We start from the raw sequence: 18,709 nt of genomic DNA, 5'->3' as shown, positions 1-18,709 counted from the left end.
TCAAAGCCAGGGGCCAGTAACACAGTCTAGGTCTCCCAAGTGAGTGCAGGAACCCAAGTAATGGAGTAGTCCTCTGCTGCCTCCCAGGGTGCACATGAACAGGAAGCTAGAAGTGGGAACAGAGCTGGGACTTGGACTCAGACACTCTAATATGGGACGTGGGTATCCCAAGAGGTGGCTTTCTACTGTGTCACATGTTCACCCTTCATTGACTTTTAAAAAGCAAATGCTGTTTATCTTGGTGATAATCAGTTCTTCAGATTTTTTCTTAATAAACCTCTGGTCCCAAGATCACAATGATTTCCTCTGGTTTCTCCTAGATTTATCATTTAATATTTTATGTTTAGGTCAATGATCCATTTGCTTATTAAAAATATATGTGCAGTCTGAAATACAGAAGTAATTCTTATCTGCTGCATATGGATATTCATTTGTTCCAGCACCATTTATTGAAAATACGATTCTTTCTTTTACCTGCTCTCAAAACTCAGTTGTTCGTATCTGAGTATCTGTTTCTATAGTCTTTCCTGTTTCATTAGTTTGATTGTCTTTATGCGAACATCACACCATCTTGGTTTTGTGATTTTATTTCTTAAGGCTTGAAATCAACTAGTTTTAATTGTCAAAATTTCCTCCTACTTTTAAAAGTTGTTTCGACTATTTTAGGGCTTTTTGCATTTCCATAGTAATGTTAAAATTGACATAAATTTCTTTTAAAAATGACATGTGAGAATTTGATTTCAATTATGTTTAATGTACAGATCATTCTGGAGAACACTGACATCTTAATGGGGAGTCTATTTTAGTAGAGATGTGCTATATCTCTTCCCTTTCCAGGTTGCTCTTCATTTCTCTCAGCAGCATTTTGTAGTTTTTAGTAGATTGTACATCTTTTGTCAGATTTCTTTCTTTTTTTTGAAGATTTGTTTTATTTATTTGAAAGACAGAGTTTCAGAAAGAGAGGTAGAGCCAGAGAGAGAGGTCTTCCATTCCATTTTTTCACTCCCCAAGTGACCACAATGGCCAGAGCTGAGCCGATCCAAAGCCAGTAAAAATAGCTTTACTGTTTGTTTCTGATCTATCATTTTCATTTTTTTTCCTTATTACATGTATGTTATTTTAATTTCATGAATAAAATCAAATATATTTCTATGAGTATCAAACATAGATATACCTCCACATTGGCATTCCAATATATCCTCTAAGAATATAAAAGTCGACATGGAGGGGATTGGAATGTCACCTTTTATAGCACTTGTAACTTGAAAGTATAACCAAATCCAGAAAAATATTCTTTTCCAATGTTAATGATTCTTCAGAGCAATGAATTTTTGCCTTCGTCTTCATAATCCTTCCAGAATAGATCACTCCTCACTTGCTACTACTTACAATTATTTCCCACATTGACTAGTGCATTGACCTCTTCAGTAGTCTCCGTGTTTACTCAGTACTTGTTATTCCACTACAGTACACAGAGAAATCCTTTCACCATGACATTGAGGCCATGCTACTTTCATTTAGATGCTTCAAAAACTTGTTGTTCACTGATCATGTAATCCATTGCCCTTAAAATGGTCATTGAAACCCATACATGAGGGGCCGGCGCTGTGGCTCATCAGGTTAAAGGCCTGGCCTGCAGTGCCAGCATTCCATATGGGAGCCGGTTCTAGTCCCATCTGCTCCTCTTCTGATCCAGCTCTCTGCTGTGGCCTGGGAAAGTGGTAGAAGATGGCCCAAGTCCTTGGGCCCCTGCAACCATGTGGGAGACCCGGAAGAGGCTCCTGGTTTCAGATTGGCACAGCTCCGGCCATTGCAGCCAACTGGGGAGTGAACCAGTGGATGGAGGACCTCTCTGTCTCTACCTCTTCCTGTAACTCTTTCAAATAAATAAATAAAAAAATCTTTAAAAAAAACCCTACATGATATGGCTTCCACTTACCTTTCTATGTCTCCTGCCACTTCCCCTTTCTTGCTTACACTGTTTCAGCCACAATAGCCTTACTTTGTTTCTTGAGGGTGGTGCTAACACTTGAACTTCCAAGTCTTTGTGTTTGCTCTTCACGCTCCCTGGGATTCTCTTTACTCCAGAATCTACATGACTGCTCTCATTTCACTTACATGTGCTCAATACAACCCCTCCTGAGAGGCCATATGTAGCTCTCAATATGAGAAGAATTCATTCTCTGTTTACACTGTCCTGGTTGCTTCTCTCAGCTCTGTAGTATTACTCCCCATCTTGTTATATTTATTTACATGCCTCCCCCTCAACTAGATTGATTGTAAATTGTGTGATGGCAGGGATGATTCTACATTTACTACTGATCTCTGGTGCTTAGAATAATTCATGGAATAGAGAGGTATTTTGCATATATCATTAAATAATGATTATTTTTGTATGAATAAATACATTTTATCAATATTACTGCCCGCACATACCGAAGTATTACAAAGTGATAAACTGGACATTATGATAAGGATTATAATCTACCATAAAATATTTATTTTTTATGCTCCCACAAGTTACAAACAATTTGACATTTCCTCTATAATTTTCAGGATAATCATGTACCTTTAGGTACATTTCCCACCAGAATGAATTACAATTCTTTCCTTCATTTACCTTTGTACTCTCAACCACAATCAAAAATCAGTGATCCAAATAAGATTCATAACTTTGATGAATATACTTAATAATAAATAAAATTTAGAAGAATAATAAACTTTTAGACATATGAAATGATGCAGCCCTGTCTGTGAGACTACTCTGACACAAGGAAGGTGGCAGGTTCCAAATGAGAAATAATGGATCGGCCGGCGCCGTGGCTCAACAGGCTAATCCTCCACCTTGCAGCGCTGGCACACCGAGTTCTAGTCCGGTTGGGGCGTTGAATTCTGTCCCGGTTGCCCCTCTTCCGGGCCAGCTCTCTGCTATGGCCAAGTGTTTGGGCCCTGCACCCGCATGGGAGACCAGGTGAAGCACCTGGCTCCTGGCTTCCGATCAGCACGATGCGCCGGCCGCAGCACTCCAGCCGCGGCAGCCATTGGAGGGTGAACCAACGGCAAAAGGAAGACCTTGCTCTCTGTCTCTCTCTCTCACTGTCCACTCTGCCTATAAAAAAAAAAAAAAAAAAAAGAGAGAGAGAGAAATAATGGATCAGTAAGAGTCATTCTAAAATCTTAGTACATACTCAGCTGCACATTATATATGTCTCCTATTGTTGAGAGACTAAAAATGAGCCTAAATTTTGTTTCGTTTCTATTATTAAAAGCAAGAGCAATAATTGCATGTAAACACTGCATTTACAAAAACATTTTTTAATCATTTTATTTATTTATTTGAGTGGTAGAGTTACAGATAGTGAGAAGAAGAGACAGAGAGAAAGGTCTTCTTTCACTCTCCAGATGGCCACAATGGCCAGAGATGTGCCAATCTGAAGCCAAGAGCCAGGAGCTTCTTCCAGGTCTCCCACGTAGGTGCAGGGGCCCAAGAACTTGGACCATCTTCTACTGCTTTCCCAGGCCACAGCAGAGAGCTGGATCAGAAGAGGAGTAGCCTGGACTAGAACCGACGCCCATATGGGATGCCAGCACTCAGGCCAGGGCTTTAACCTGCTGACCCACAGCACTGACCCCTAGAAAAACACTTAGAATCTCTTGGGTCTCAAATTCAAGTACCTTGTATGCATAAAACCCACTTCAATACTTGGAAAGGAAAACAAAATCGTATTATACATTTTTGTAACAGGGGGAGAGAGAGAGAGAGAGAGAGAGAGAGAGAGAGAGACTACCCACCCCCAACGCACTGAATCACTCTCCAGATGTTCAAAAAGCCTGAGGATTGCCCCATGGCCAAAGCTGTGAGCCAGGAACACAATCCAGATGCCCTCCGTGGGTAGCAGGAATCCAGTTACTTGAGCTATCACAGCTACCTCCCAGGGTCTGCATTACCAAGAATCTGGAATCAGGAGCTGGAGCTCTGAATTGAACTCTAATATCAGAAATGAGATCACAACTGCTAACTTAAATACCCACCCATCTGCAACAGCATTTGTAAAATTCAACATTTTTGAAAGAAAATATTAAATATTCTTTGCAATTGAAAAGAGAAAAATTGATTAGGAACAATACAATACGGGCCGGCGCCGCGGCTCACTAGGCTAATCCTCCGCCTTGCAGCGCCGGCACACCGGGTTCTAGTCCCGGTCGGGGCGCCGGATTCTGTCCCGGTTGCCCCTCTTCCAGGCCAGCTCTCTGCTGTGGCCAGGGGTGCAGTGGAGGATGGCCCAAGCACTTGGGCCCTGCACCCCATGGGAGACCAGGATAAGTACCTGGCTCCTGCCATCGGATCAGTGCAGTGCGCCGTCCACGGCGGCCATTGGAGGGTAAACCAACGGCAAAGGAAGACCTTTCTCTCTGTGTCTCTCTCACTGTCCACTCTGCCTGTCAAAAAAAAAAAAAAAAAAAAAAAAAAAAAACCAACAAACAAAAAAAACCAATACAATACAAACCAAAAATTAACAAATGAACTCTCTCTTGATGTTTCCCTCAAGGTAAGTTTAAAGAATCACTCTGAAGAGTTGTATTTTCTGCAATAGGAGAAAAATTAATGAAGCCTTTTTCTGTAATTATAGTCAAATCTATTTAAAGGACAAAAAATATTTCCCTTATCTAGTGACTTATTAGAATGCCAATGTTTCCATGATTTTTTTCACAGTTAATTTTAAGGCTCAGAGATAGTAATATGTCAAAGCTAGGAGGATACTTCAGCATTAAACAGTCCAATGTGATATTAATTAAAATGAATGTTACATATATTATTGCCCTGTTCAAAATAGTAAAATTAGCTGCTTTTTACAAATCTCACCCATAACAGAGACAAATGCTAACCACAAACAAAAACAGAAAATGAAAAACAATCTACACTAGTATTCTCTTATTTTTCATTATTATTTGTCCACATTTGCTTTTTATCCTTACTAATTTATTATCTCTTTTTTTTGCCAGAGTCTGTTTCCTTCTCATTTATGCATGTACTTTCTAATGTACCGACTTCCTTATTCACCAGTATATACTTTTGAATTGTATTTTGTGTTTTAATATACAGATATTTTATGCTTAAATCCACAGTCAGATTTTGGTGGTGCATAGTTTTGATGGATGATGAAGCCAATAAAAGACTGTCTCTGAATGAACAATAAATCAATAGCTTCATGACAGCTAGATAGATTAATTCAAATTATTACCAAAATAGATCATGATATATTGGTTTTCCAATAGTACTTTATCTTCTTATAAATAGGAATTCTACTCTGCAGTGTAGATAACATTTATAATCCTTTGGGCTCTCAAATACAAGTAATGTGTATACATAAAATCCATGACAATACCTGGAAGAAACACATAAAGTCATACTACCTTTTTTGTGACAAAAGGGCCTGTTTAGGAAATATTAACATAACTGGTAAAAAGCCATTAGAAATGTTTTTTACTTGAAGTGATGATACAATTTCTGCATTAAAGTTTTGAGATATGAAAGTCCAAAGTTCAGTTTCCAGTAGAAATTCATTTTTCACATTCTGGTTTGAAGAATGCATATAACCTGGATATCCATCTGTAATTAAAAAGGAAGCCACAAAACAAAGGTAAACTCCAGAATAATTTAAAAGGTCTACTTTAGTCTCTCAAATACTTGAGGGAGGAAGAAAATGGAGTAACATACTTGCATGGAAAAATCTGTGATATTTAGAAAAATTACTTCCACTCTATCATTTATAAGCCACCAGAAACTATAAATATAAAGCTAGCTTAAACAAAAACTTTATATTAACTGTATACTAAAATAGCTAACAATAAATCCAATATCTTTCTCTTTTTTCTTTTTTCTTTTTTCCACTCAGTAATTCTTTTGGCTTTTTCTCTGTGCATGTGTGGATTTCATTCTGAGATTTTTATAAAGTTTGCAGAAACTGCTCCAGTTCTCATATTTTTTTAAGATTTATTTATTTGAAAGTCAGAGTAACAGAGGGGGAGAGGAGTGACAGAGAAAGAGATCTTCCAAACTCTGATTCACTCCCCAGATGGCTTCAGCAGCTGGGGCTGGACCAGGCTGAAACCAGGAGCCAGGAGCTTCTTTTGGGTCCCCCATTTGGATGCAGGGTTCCAAGCACTTGGGTCATCTTCCACTGCTTTCCCAGGCCATTACCAGGGGGCTGGATTGGAAGTTGAGCAGCCAGGACTCAAACTGGAGCCCATATAGGATGATAGCCCTGCAGGCAGAGGCTTAACCAGTAGTGCCACAGGGACAGCCCTTGAACAATCATTTAAAGAAGCATTTTTGGACACAAAGACCGGTGACACAGATTGGGGGAAAACCTCTTTTCATATCTCTTTGGTGCAAAGTGGGTCACATGTCGATTCTTAATCCAATCACTGACAAGGGAGGGAGGGGTTACCACCAGTTCAATCAGGTCCAATTTAACATGCTAGGGTGAGGTTGGCTTCTTCTGACACATGGGAAATATACAAGAGCAAAGAGTATATATGTATAACAAAAATGATAAAATGAAATTTTTCTAGACAGATGAGATGAAAGGGGGGAATGGAAAAAGGACAATTAATCCCATATATTATATAGATAGATAGATATAGATATAGATATAAAAAATACAGCATCATACTGATGAAGTTTCAATTTATATCTAATCTAGATCATTACAAAGTTCACAAAATTTCTTTTTATTTGAAACAAAAAAGAAAGACTGATGAAAAGGTAATCAATCTAATTCATGAAATAAAAAATTAAAATCTGTATCTAATTTTACGTTTTCTTCATGTATGATGAAGCTTGGGGCAGGAGTTTGACACAGTGGTTGCAATTTCGCTTGGGACACACACATCTTGTATGGGAGTGCCTGGCTTTCAGTCCTGGCCCCTTTGCTTCTGATCCAACATCTTCACAGGGAAGATCAGTTCTTGGCTCCAAACTTCAGCCTGGCCTGGTCCTGGCAGTTGCAGGCATTTATGGTATGTACCATCAGGCTGGCGTGCTCTCTCTCTCGCTCTCTCTCTCATGCTCTCTCTCTTCCTTTCTCTTTCCCTTTGTTTAAAAAAATATAAAAATAAATAAATAAATGATGAGATTGCATTAAGAAAAAGATAGAAATTTATCTGTCACTGGTTACTCAGCAACAGCAGAGAGTGCCTTGCTTACAAATGATATATTTTTATTTTATGTCATTTTTATCAAACTTAATTATTCATTTGTCTTAGGGTAAGTAAGTTAAGGCTTTTACTAATGTAAAGAAACACACTAAATAGCTTAGTCCACAATATTGTACTACAGCTTCCTGGACTACCTCCACCATTGTGTTAAACTATACTGTGCTTGGTTCTCACAGTCATTTTCTCTTTGTTATAACTGACTGCTTCTTTTCTAAGTTTTAAAAAATTGGTTAGGGCTTCATCTATCCAGCCATTGGCTGGTGACATTTGACTGGTGGACTATACTTTATCCTTAAGAGATTGGTGCAGTTCTGGCCATTGCAGCCAATTGGGGAGTAAACCAGTGGATGGAAGACCTCTCTCTCTCTGCCTCTCCTTCTCTCTCTCTGACTTTCAAATAAATAAATAAATCTTAAAAAAAAGTGTTATGATGATTCTGCTGGCCAACTATAGTCTTATTTTACTCTGGATAAACAGCATTCCAGTTTCCGGGAACCAAGACCCTGTCACTATTCAATAGTGCCCTATAATCTTCTGTTTGTGCTCTCACTAATTATAAGAAAACTTTTGGCTACAGACATTATAAAGCAGGTCACAGTTTGTGTCACACCTTAAGATTCTGAGAATTGAAGACAGAAAATAATGCTAGATCCAGTGGTGGGCTAATTCTTTTGGAAATATCTATTCTCAAGTCTCTTCAACTAATTTCTAGGCCAAAATTTAAGTCACAGAATGAACCTTGTGGCTGAGGCAATTGTTTTTAAAATAATTCAATGCATTTGAGGATCCAGTCCTTACCACTTTGTTGTGTTGCCATTCATCTAGGCTTATGAATACTTTCCCTTGCAGCTAGAAAAAGACAGCATTTATAACACTGCCTACGTAACCATTTTAGCCCAAATGTGACACAGGAGAAACTGAGGTTTGAAAAATCTGTTCCCTTCCTAGCAATCAGTCTATTCTATGAAAAACAAACCGTGGGTAGACAGAAAACTATCCCAGAAAAAAATCAGTGATCATTATTATTCAGAAAGATTACCTTAGTAATCATTCTAAAAAAAAATGCCAACATTGATCTTGGAAAATATGCTGCAGAAGTGAGGATCTGGTGCTTCAATTATTCGAACAATTAAGTTTCTTTCTTTCTTTCTTTCTTTCTTTTTTTTTTTTTTTTTGATTACAAAGGAGGTTTGGTACGAAGTTTTAAGTGATGAATGTCAGTCCATACAGATTGTAGCGAAGTTAGCACAAATTGCAGAACACACGGAAAACATCCCATACAAAGTATGAAAAGCAGTAACAATCCAGCCCACATTAATAACCAATGAATTCGAACAATTGTTTCTATTTCAAGCCCAATAATAAAGTATTCTGGAGAAATTTAATTTACTTGGGAATTTACTTTTTTATTTTTAATTTTTTTTTTTTTTTGACAGGCAGAGTGGACAGTGAGAGAGAGAGAGAGACAGAGAGAAAGGTCTTCCTTTGCCGTTGGTTCACCCTCCAATGGCCGCTGCGGCCCTGGCGCGCTGTGGCCGGCGCATCGCGCTGATCCGATGGCAGGAGCCAAGTGCCTCTCCTGGTCTCCCATGGGGTGCAGGGCCCAAGCACTTGGGCCATCCTCCACTGCACTCCCTGGCCACAGCAGAGAGCTGGCCTGGAAGAGGGGCAACCGGGACAGAATCCGGCGCCCTGACCGGGACTAGAACCCGGTGTGCCGGCGCTGCAAGGCGGAGGATTAGCCTAGTGAGCCGCGGTGCCGGCCTATTTTTAAAATTTTTTAAAAGATTTATTTTATTTATTTAAAAGTCAGAGTTACAGAGGGGCAGAGACAGAGAAAGGAGGGAGGGTCTTCCATCCACTAGTTTACTCCCCAGATGGCCACAACGTGCTGATCCGAAGCCAGGTGCCAGGAGCTTCTTCTGGGTCTCCCACATAGGTGCAGGGGTCAAAGGACTTGGGCCATCTTCCACTGCTTTCCCAGGCCATAGCAGAGAGCTGGATCAGAAGTCCAGCAGCTGCAACTCGAACTGGCGCCCATATGGTATGCTGGCACTGCAGGTGGCAGCTTTACCTGCTATGCCACAGCACAAGCCAGGGAATCTATTTTTTAAAGAAATTTCATATTTTTGGTTACTAGTAGTGTGAAGTAGTACAGTGAGCCCTCCCACAAATAATGACTACCAAAACGTTTTAAATACCAAATCACTAAGCAAAGTAGAAATAACAACATGAGGGACGGCCTTTGAATGAAGGAATCACAAATACGTGGATTTTTCTTGTCTGAGGAGACTCCTCATTTATCAGCTCCAGGTGCAAAAAGTCATAGCTTTATCAGTTCATGTCCAAGTGGACAAAAGTCAAAGTTAACAGAACATCTACAATTTTAAGGGGAAAATTCTGGAAGCAACTGAGTTACGTAAGGAGCACCTATAAATTCACTGAAGATTTGGATCGGTTACACATTTATTGAGTCTTGATTCCAAACACAATTTTACTGTTTGCCCTGGAGAAATGGATGCAGCTCCTACAAATATTTTATTCTGTTGACTGCTAACAACGAACCTTGTCAGTAGAGGATCCTGAAGAGTTGCATTTCTTGGTTCTGGTGTGATCTGGGCAGGTTCTTGCAGCTTCTTCAGCTCCTGCAGACTGGGTGGTTTCTCCAGGACTCAGCTCCTGCAGCGAACGGCATTCAGCAACTAGCATTTATCTGGGCATCCACGTTGGGCAGTTTTGTAGCAGAATGCTTGCAGTGTTGACACCAACCCTTGAACAGTTCCCGCTGGCATCTTAGTGGGTTTCTACCAAGTCCCTGCTCAATAAAAAGTGTCAACTCTGCCATCTCCAGCCATGTCCTCTCCATCAGGTCTGGATCCAGGTCCTGAAATTTCTTCCTTGGACTCAGGAGCACTTGAGATGCTAAGGATTCTTCTCTGGTTGAAGCTTGCCCACTCGGGTTTAACAACCCTGTCACATGTTTGGACGCTCTATAAAAGGAAAGTGTGAGAGAAGTTGGAAACTTGGATACAAAGATAGTGCTGAGGACCTCGCAAATTCAAATTGGCAGAACTCAGTTTTTTAAAAAGGAAGCAGGTAGCCGGCGCCGCGGCTCACTAGGCTAATCCTCCGCCTAGCGGCGCCGGCACACCGGGTTCTAGTCCCGGTCGGGGCGCCGGATTCTGTCCCGGTTGCCCCTCTTCCAGGCCAGCCCTCTGCTGTGGCCAGGGAGTGCAGTGGAGGATGGCCCAGGTGCTTGGGCCCTGCACCCCATGGGAGACCAGGAAAAGCACCTGGCTCCTGGCTCCTGCCATCGGATCAGCGCGGTGTGCCGGCCGCAGCGCGCTGGCCGCGGCGGCCATTGGAGGGTAAACCAACGGCAAAAGGAAGACCTTTCTCTCTGTCTCTCTCTCTCACTGTCCACTCTGCCTGTCAAAAAAAAAAAAAAAAAAAAAAAAAAAAAGGAAGCAGGTAGGTCAAGCCACCTACTGATAGTTAAAATGGAAAGATCTTAGATGAATTGTCAGTATGGTTACATTCTACTGCCTTTGGTAAAATCCATTAGAGAGTTCTCATCTCATCTTGGGAGCAAGTGGGTATGTGGTTGGAGTTCAGCTAGTACTGGGCAGGGCTAGAAGAGGGGGTAAGAATAGGCAGGCATTCATCTTTATCTCCAACTCTCCCTTAGGTGAAATTCGTATTGAACTCAAGTCTGCAAAAACCCAGAGGACAATTTGCCTATGCAACAGAGAAACTCATAGGAAATAAATCTGGTTGTCCACCTTCATGACTCTTTTTAGTGTCACGGGACAGTTTTTGGAGTGTGGTAATAAAATCTATTCTTTTTTATTCAAATGTATCTTGCATCTTTTCATTTTCTTTAGAGCCAAAATGTATAGAACATTTTGGGAAGGAGGTTGACAAGTCTGTATTGAAGCTGCATTTCTCTATATTCAAACCACCTGATAAAACACTTTATTAAAAAATACAAATGTATAGTCATTAATTTGTTTTTATTTAACTTTTAAGTTCTATTTTTTGTTGACTCATCAACTATATTGAAGCTTCTGAAAAATATTGTTTGAGATAGAAAGGAGCTTTAAGTTAGCATATGAATTATATTTCAAAGACTGTATATATAATGTGTTTCAAATTATATTTTAAATTATATTTATAAATATAATACACTATACTATATAATACATACATATTTATAAATATATAATAAAATAAAATATATTTTTCAAATTATACTTAGATATTTTAAATTATATTTCAAAGACCATATATATAGAGGCATAAATATTGACATTGTATTCTATGTATGTATGAGTGGCAGATGGTGATAGCAGGTTTATCACTCTTGGAAAGGGAGTGTTGCAGACTAGAATGAACCATATGTTACTGGATTGGAGTTAGAAACATGAGTATGGACACATGTTTAATTTAAAATAGAATGCCATAGACATTTTGAAAGATATGTTTTTCTATAGTTCCTAACTCTGTGTTTCAGAGCACCAAGGAGCAGAAATAGTACAGTAGCAGTGAACATATTCAGTACCAAGATCTTGTTTTCTAATATCATTCTCTAAAACAAGGAATCAAGCTTCCTTGGAGAAACTAATAACTTCAGTAATAGAGTAGGGGAAAAAAAAAAAAAAAAAAACAAGATAAACTTAGAGCATTGTGTAGTGTTAAAACGGAGAAAATGCTGTGAAGGCATGTCAAAAGGACCCAGGAGGGGCTGGTGCCTTGGTTCACTTTGTTAATCCTCCGCCTGTGGCGCCGGCATCCCATATGGGCGCCAGGTTCTAGTCCTGGTTGCTCCTCTTCTAGTCCAGCTCTCTGCACCTGCATGGGAGACCAGGAGGAAGCACCTGGCTCCTGGGTTCGGATCAGCGCAGTGCCAGCCATAGCGTCCATTTGGGGAGTGAACCAACGGAAGGAAGACCTTTCTCTCTGTCTCTCTCACTGTCTATAACACTACTTGTCAAAAAAAAAAAAAAAAAAAAAAAAATGGACCCAGGAACTAACTACTAACTTGAAGGAATCCCCAATGGTCAATGATGAAACAATTCAGCAACAAATTAGCTGAAACAGTTTCAGAAATCAGCCAGCATATAAAATGCATAACCATAATTACATACCGATGTGAAAAAATGGTGAATAAATAAATCAGAAGGGAGAAGAGACAAACCTCCTTTATGAAAAAATCTCAGCTAATTTACATAAATATTTTTTGCTCTAGGACATAGAGGGGGAAGCATGCCTTCTTACCTGGCCCTCTGGTTCTGCTTAGTGACCTGCCTCCAGAGACCAGTGGTGGAACAAGGACATAAGCCTCAGCCATTTTAGGTTCTTGCCTGAAAGTAGATAAGATGCTGTTTTACCCCTTACCATAATTGCTTTTTTTCAAGAGACCAGCTCAGTCTCACACCCTGTACTCTTCCCCACCCAACCCCCTGCATTCTTTTCCAGGTTTGAAAGCCTGTGAGAAACCTGAAAAACCTGTATGGAGAAATTCACCTCCAGCTACTCCCCCTCACCATCCCCCTCCAGACCCCTAGCCCACCCTCAGATATAAAAAGGCCCAACCCGCTGCGGACTGGCCCTTTGCCATATGTTGGGTCTATAAGCATGCTGACAGTTGGCTACCTCTGCGAACAACTTCACTCTGGCTGTGAGTGCAAATCCTTTTTTCCTCTGTTCTGTGCCCATTTTTCCTTACAACCAGAACATGAAAAATAACTTCAAAGTGGAGAAATACAGCAAAATCTTCCCTAGCCAGGTGAACAAGTTTAACATCATTAGTGATGAGGCAGATTGTCATTGATATGATGCAAAATCAACTTTCAGACTAACCATGAGAGAAGTATCACACACCCACGATTAAGGAATATTCTACAAAATTCCTGGTCTCAAAGCCATCAAGATCTTGAAAAACAAGAAAAACCTGAAAAATTGTAACAGGCCACAAAAGACTAAGAAGACATTATGGCCAAACTTCATGTGGCATGATGGGTGGGGTCTTGAAACACAAAAAGAATACTAGAAAAATCTGAAAATCTGGACAAAGTGTGGCGTTTACTTAATAGAAACACACTAATGTTGGCTTCTTATGTGACTGATTTGCCTTACTTGATGAGGCTGTTTAATAACAATGGAGGAAATTGGGTGGAGAGCATGTGGGGAGCTCTCTGCACTGTTCTCTCAACATGTCTAATACGACTCTAAAGCAAACAGTTTATTTATTTTTTAAAAAATATTTATTTATTTATTTGAAAGGCAGAGTTAAAGAGAGCACAGGCAGAGAGAGAGGTCTTCCATCCGCTGGTTCATTCCCCAACTGGCCACAAAGGCTGGAGTTGCACCCACCAGAAGCAAGGAGCCAGGAGCTTCTTCCAGATCTCCCACATGCATGCAGGGACCCAAGGTTTTGGGTCATCTTCTACTACTTTCCCAGGCCATAGCAGACAGCAGGATTGGAAGTGGAGCAGCTGGGATTCGAACCAGTGCCCATATGGGATGCCGGCACTGCAGGCGGCTTTACCCACTACGCCACAGTGCCGGCCACCAGAAAGAGTTTATTTCAAAAGAAGAGGGAGAATAGCAGTTAATTTTCTTATACATAAGTCCTTTCTATTAAATCTGTATTGATCCATTTGAATGAATCCAATCTATCATTGTATCTCAATGAAATAAAAATTACATCAAGTTCCAGTAAGTTTAAAAAAAGAAACCCATAGTGCCTTAAATGCACATTCATTTGAAATGAGCAACAGTTATAAAGGACGTGGGAAAACAAAGGGAAGAACTGTAAAATAATGATATCAGTCTTATTTAAGTTGCAAAAACAAAGCAAGTTTTATTATGTAGACCCATGGGTTTAGGGGTCTTTCAACTATCTTGATCAGTAGATATATTTAGCAAATTTACTATGAAGTAATACTTTACAATTTTCAAGATGTTAAACCACTCAAGAATGCATATACCAAACAATGCTTTTAGTGTTCCAAGATAAGTTGCACTATTAATTCTGTTGCTAAGGAAATTGGATTATTTCTTAACTGCTCACTATCTTCAGTCATTGTACTGTTTCTGTATCCTGTATGACTACTCTGATTTTACCCGTGATGTTTTCCTAGAAGAGCCCTGAACAACTTTTGCTATGTAAGTATTTTCTGTAAAAGGATTCTTAAAATGACTTTTAACAAGATTTATTATGTTTCCTCTAAAATTTCTGGATCAGAACACTTTAAAATTAGAAGAATTTAAAACGGAACATTTGAAGCCTTCAGAAGGTAGTTGATCCAATTTAAGGCCAATTAGACTTCTATTTCAAAAGGACACGGGGAGAACTTTATTGAAGCCAAAGTCACAGGGTGGGTTCTGTATAAGGCCTCAGTTTCTGCTATTACAGGGTTTTGGCATACAGGCTTACAGTTAGAATTACCCTTGACTCTTATCTTCATGTACCAACTATGGGATCTTTGGGCTATTAGGTTTGTCACAAGCGTAGTAACAGCACGGAGGTGCTGTTGGTTCCAATAAGGATTTTATTATGCAGTGAGGAAGTCGCACATTATAATTCACACAACACACTGGGCAAACTAACCAACCAGGGTCCTTAAATAGCTCCTGTGCTCCTCACAAGTCTTGGCCGCAGAGGGCAGATCCTCGCAGCATCCGCACGGTGGCGCCTCTGAGCGGAAGAATGCGGCCCCGAAGAGCAAGTGGAGCCTGGGCTTCAGGGAGCAGGGCTTCAACATCAGGCGAGGTCGGAGCCTAGGGGATGGATAAACAGGCCTGGCGCTGGGCCAGCAGAGAGCGCCGCTGTCAGGTGAGCGCAGGGCTGGCTGGGAGAACTCTTGAGTGCCGTGGGTCAACCCGGAGCTTCCGCTGTGCCGCCCTCAGGAGCGTCTGTTCAGAGACTCACTGGGTCTCCTGGGTCTGCAGTTTATATACACTTGAGTCAGTCAGTGTCGGGCTGATAAGGTCCCTGGGAGGGTGTGCGCGGGCCATGAGTGTTCTTAGCAAGTCCATGCAGGTCTCCTGCAGTCAGCTTAGCTCTTGCCTATTTCTTGTTAATATTATGGAGAAGCTGTTTAATTTCTGCTTCTTAAAGATTTCTTTCAATCTCTGATTTTTCACCTACAAAAGGATAACATAGAAGCTCCCATACCAGGCTAATCAGTGAATCAAATAAGGCGCTTTATTTAAAGCATCAGAATAGTGCTTGGCACAAACTAAACAATTTTACATTCGAAGCCTGTGATTATTAAGTGTCTGTAATTCCTTCTTTATTGCTATATTCCCTGCGGTAATATCTCAGCAGTCATTTACTAAGGGAGGTCAGGTGGTGGACGCCGACCAGTCAGTGGCTGAGGACAAAGGTATGTCTGTACCGTTACAAAGTTCCTGTGAAGGGAGCTTACTGGGGCTGGCCTTGCAAAGCAAAAGCAGAGAGAAATGACAGTAAAGGGTGCCCAGACCTGCACCACGGGTTCCAGGAGTATGGAGAGAGCACCAGCTGTGCCCTTTCCTTCTTTCAAATCATGATACTCACACTTGTCACAGGAGGTGTCTTGGAATATTTCCCATCCTCCACAGTCTGAGTTTCAGCTCAAATGTTACTGTCTCAAGAAAACTTTATGTAGTATAGCTAGTACAAGCCTTTCAAACAGTGTGGTCTGCAAATAATACCTATGTATTCCCGTTGATTTACAGTTTGTGTTGATACTCATTTAGCACTATGGCTATTTGCCCTATATTTTCTTTTCCACATACTATCCGTTGGTGTAACTGCTCTGCTTTTACTCATTTTCAGCTGAGTCTTGACTTATAGTAGGGTCTTCAATGACTATCAGAATTTGTGAAAGAAAGGAAAAGTGAGAGCAATGGAAAAAAAAAACAACACTGAGGTCTAAGTGCTTAGGAAGTTGACACCAGGGACAGTTAGCTTTTATTTATTTATTTTGTAGATTTATTTACTTATATGAAAGTCAGAGTTACGCAGAAAGAGAGAGAAGTCTTCCATCTGCTGGTTCACTCCCCAACTGGCCACAATGGCCAGAGCTGTGCTGATGCAAAACCAGGAGCCAGGCTCTTCCTCCGGGTCTTCCCACGTTGGTGCAGGTGCCCAAGGACTTGGGCCTTTTACTGCTTTCCCAGGCCATAGCAGAGAGATGGATCAGAAGTGGAGCAGCTGGGACTCACTCTGACTGGCACCCGTATGGGATGCTGGCACTGCAGACAGTGGCTTTACCTGCTGGCCCCAGGGCAGTTAGCTTTAACAGGAATTTCACTACCCTTCTTTGAGATACAGAGGACTCAATGCTAAATCATGTCACTGCATTCATATGATCAGTGAAACAAAGTTACTCCACATTTTTTGGTTTTTGTTTTTGCTGATTACTACAAACTTGTTCAGGAGGGTAACTCAAGTGTGCCTCCCTAAAAATATCTTATATTGTCAAAAATTAGTTAAATTCTGCTTAACCCTAAGGATTTTCAGTTCAATAATTCAGGCATTTATTCAGGAAGCTTTTCTTGAGCACTGACTTTTTAGACAGTGGAATTTACTCAGAATACAGACCCCTCAGGTTCAGAGGGCCAACTCTACCTTATTATTTTTCCATACATATTTGACAAATTTATTTTATTGAAAATTATTATTCAATAGCTTAATGCCTTAATGTTTCATAATTTGCCTGTATGTGCTTATTTTCATCTTGTTTCCTCATTTTTATTTTTTAAGTTTTTTTTTAAATTGTTGATTTATTTGAAAGTCTGAGCTCCAGACAGACAGGGAGGGACACAGGGGAATCTTCCTTCTGCTGGTTCACCTCTCAGATGGCCACAATGGCCAGGGCTGGGTTTGGCTGAAGCAAGGAGCCAAGAGCTTCATCCAGCCCTGCCATATGGGTAGCAGGAGCCCAAAGGCTTGGGCCATCTTTCGCTGACTTTTCCAAGCTATCAGCAGGGAGCTGGATTGAAAGTAGAGCTTCTAGGACAGGAACTAGCACCCATATGGGATGCTGGCAGAGCTAACCGCTTTGCCACTACACCACGACACTGGCTGCCATGTTTCCTCATTTTTAACAAGGGTGTTGCAAATGCTTTTAACTCTAGATTGTATCACTAAAATCAAAGGATAGTAATATTAAATATGAATTCCTCTGAAGATAGATAATTTTTTGCTACATGCATTTATGCAACCATACTCCAAAAACTTTTTAAAATGCCCATATTTTAGGCTTTATTTTTAGAGAAATACTATACTTGCAGAAAAACTGAGAATACAGTACAAAAAGAGCAAAGTACCTCGCACATCTGCCCGTTCCTATTCTAACTAACATCTTCCTAATGCGGTATGTTCATTACAGTTAATGAACCAGTATTAATAGATTGTTACTCATGTCCATAGGTAATGCTTACTTTTCATATTGTATATTTTACCATAAATAGAATTTGACAAAGGCATAATGCTACTGTACCTACTACAGACTTATATAAAATTTTGTCAAATATCTTAAAGTCCCCTATAATTCACCTTTTAATCCCCTCCCCTCCTCTTAAAACTCCTTACCACTGCCATATAACTGTCTCTGTACTTTGGGCTTTTCCACATTGTCTTACTTTACATCATACAATATGCAGTCTTCTAAGTTGACCTCTTTCTCATAGCAATGTCCATTTTAAATTCCCCCATGTCCATCTGATAGTGCATTTCTTTTTATCAGTGTACCATGTTCTATGTTTTAGATGTTCCATAGTTTGTTTTTCCATTATCCTACAGAAAGATATCTTAATTCCTTCCAGTTTTTGGCTTTTATACTTTTAAAAAAAATATTTATTTCTTTATTTGAAAGGAAGAGTTAGAGAGAGAGGAAAGCAGAGAGAGAGAAACCTTCTATTTGGTGGTTCATTCCCCAATGGCTGCAATGGCCAGGGCTAGGCCAGGGGAAAGCCAGGAGCCAGAAGCTTCTTCTGGGTCTCCATGTGGACGCAGGGGCCCAAGGAGTTGGGCCATCTCCCACTGCTTTCCTAGGTCATTGAAGAGAGCTGGGTCAGAAGTGGTGTGGCCGAGATATGAATAGCACCCATATGGGATGCTGGCATTGCAGGGGCGGCTTTACTACTTCACCACAATGTCTGCCCCAATGTTAAGATTCGTACCAGTAATTATTATGTTAGCTGTAGGGTCTTTTTCAGGTTTAGGAATTAAGATGATGCTGGCTTCATAGAAATAAATTGGGAAGATTCCCTCTTTTTCAATTGTTCTGAATAGTTTGAGACAGATTGGAGTTAGTTCTTCTTTAAATGTCTGGTAGAATTCAGCAGTGAATCCATCTGGTCCTGGGCTTTCCTTGTTGGGAGGGCCTTTATTACTGTTTCACTTTCTGTCTCAGTTATGGGTCTGTTTAGGTTTTCGATGTCTTCATGGTTCAATTTAGGTAGGTTGTATGTGTCCAGTAATCTATCCATT

At 40.4% G+C, this 18,709-nt stretch overlaps 1 long non-coding RNA gene across 1 annotated transcript in view; it reads left to right on the top strand.

Annotated features, from left to right (window-relative positions):
* The first annotated feature begins 14,309 nt into the window (after window positions 1-14,309).
* LOC138848989 (uncharacterized) overlaps window positions 14,310-18,709 on the top strand; it is an 82,811-nt gene continuing 78,411 nt past the window's right edge. The window contains exon 1 of the long non-coding RNA XR_011387275.1: window positions 14,310-14,391. This is a non-coding gene — a long non-coding RNA (uncharacterized lncRNA). The remainder of the gene's footprint in view (window positions 14,392-18,709) is intronic.

The sequence above is a fragment of the Oryctolagus cuniculus genome, chromosome 3, assembly GCF_964237555.1.
Source record: "Oryctolagus cuniculus chromosome 3, mOryCun1.1, whole genome shotgun sequence".
In the NCBI taxonomy this organism is placed as follows: domain Eukaryota; kingdom Metazoa; phylum Chordata; class Mammalia; order Lagomorpha; family Leporidae; genus Oryctolagus; species Oryctolagus cuniculus.
The sequence above is the reverse complement of the archived record's forward strand: the minus strand, read 5'-3'. Positions and strand labels throughout refer to the sequence as shown.